General features: G+C 34.7%; 1 long non-coding RNA gene across 1 annotated transcript; it reads right to left on the reverse strand.

The window, feature by feature from the left end:
• Positions 1–591: 591 nt before the first annotated feature.
• Positions 592–1,212, reverse strand: LOC113341615. The gene is made up of 3 exons (XR_003356023.1): positions 1,160–1,212; positions 1,009–1,072; positions 592–654 (listed from the first exon to the last, which is right to left on the reverse strand). It is a non-coding gene; the product is annotated as an uncharacterized LOC113341615 (long non-coding RNA).
• Positions 1,213–1,619: the final 407 nt, after the last annotated feature.

Genomic DNA, 1,619 nt, shown 5'->3' on the forward strand with positions numbered 1-1,619 from the left:
CCGACCATATGACCAGAACCATGTTTAAATGTGTAAAAATTTCATATCTTTTATTTGTGCATTTTTTAGGTTCCCAGAGGAAAAAAAAAGAGCTACCTTGTCTTGTTAACAATGCAGAAGAGCTATTATAATTTACTGACGGAATTTATCCCAATTTAGAAGATCCTAAAGATGAAACTGAAGAGAATTTCCCGGTAAGAAAGTTATGTTTGATGGGTAAGGAAAATCCTGAAGAATTTCTAAGGTTTATGAACAGTCCTAGCAATCCCCTCAACTATGAATGTATAGGTTTTGTAGCAAGGTATAAGCTCTGCTCCCTGAAACAATCTGTAATAGAACAAACCTACTTTTTGTTCTCTAAATTCATTTATTGAGCTATGTTAAGAATTATTTTATATGACAAAAGGTTCCATAAGCTACACTTAAGTCAGTTTATTTACTTGAACAACAGTTGACCATATATCATACATGTTAAACAACGGACAACTAGAAGCAAAGACACGAAAATTCATCTAAAATTATCAAAGATACAGATCAAGAAATGTGTCTATAAGGGAGGGAACCAAACCTGATAACGGTACTTAACATTTCAAAGCCTAAGCAGATTGCAAGTGAGGGAAAATGGTCACCAGCATCGTTTCTCTTAAGAAATATCTGTATGCATAATCAAATAGATGAAGCAAAGAGTTAATACACAATAAATCAGGGCAACCACATAGCAATCTAATTCAAAACACTTACATTATGGAAAACCAAGTATAATCAAATAGATGAAGCAAGGAGGGTTTTATATAACAAAGCAAACAAACCCAAGAAAAAGAATACAGAGAAATCCTAATTCCCACGTTATATTTCAGTAGTATAGGGTTTTTCATAAAAATTTTAAAATCAGTTACTAATATAAAATAGAAAATCTAATTAACACATCAACACCTTAATGAAAGCCTAATCCAAAAGAACAAATCGAAACCCAAATCAAAACACAAATTGAAAGCTTTAAACACTTACATCTTCAGATCGAAACCCCCAAAACCTCAAACTGCACTTGCAGCCTGAAACCCTAAATTCTCTTCTTCAGGGATAAGAAAGTGGATTGAGATGAGCAAAAAATAGATTCAAACACATAACGATACACAAATCGAACACACAAATCACTTACATCTTCAGCTTCAGATCGAAACCCAGACTTCACTTCACTACTGCAGAGACGAGGAGATGAAATGGTTCGAATGAAAAGAGAGAAATGGTTCGAATGAAAAATAGATGAAATGGTTCGATAGAAAGTAAAATCTATTCAAGGGTTACTTTGTCTTTTACCCCCAATATGTTTTAAAATAACAAAAAAATAAGCAGGAGGAGAAAACAATACAAGGGTTACTTTGTCTTTTCAGTATTAGACGGGTAGGCGGGTAGGGTAGGGTAATTTCGTGCTTTACCCGTCATCCTACCCATTTAACGGCGGGTAAAAAAATCTCTAACCGTCACCCTACCCGCCAAATAATGGGTAGGATAGGATAAGGTTACAACACTGGCGGGTATGGATAGGGTATGTGCACCCCTAATAATGGGAATATAGAAGATGATAGTATATCCTTGTTGAATTGAATCCTACTCCTGTA

Source organism: Papaver somniferum, unplaced genomic scaffold, assembly GCF_003573695.1.
Source record: "Papaver somniferum cultivar HN1 unplaced genomic scaffold, ASM357369v1 unplaced-scaffold_3, whole genome shotgun sequence".
In the NCBI taxonomy this organism is placed as follows: Eukaryota; Viridiplantae; Streptophyta; class Magnoliopsida; order Ranunculales; family Papaveraceae; genus Papaver; species Papaver somniferum.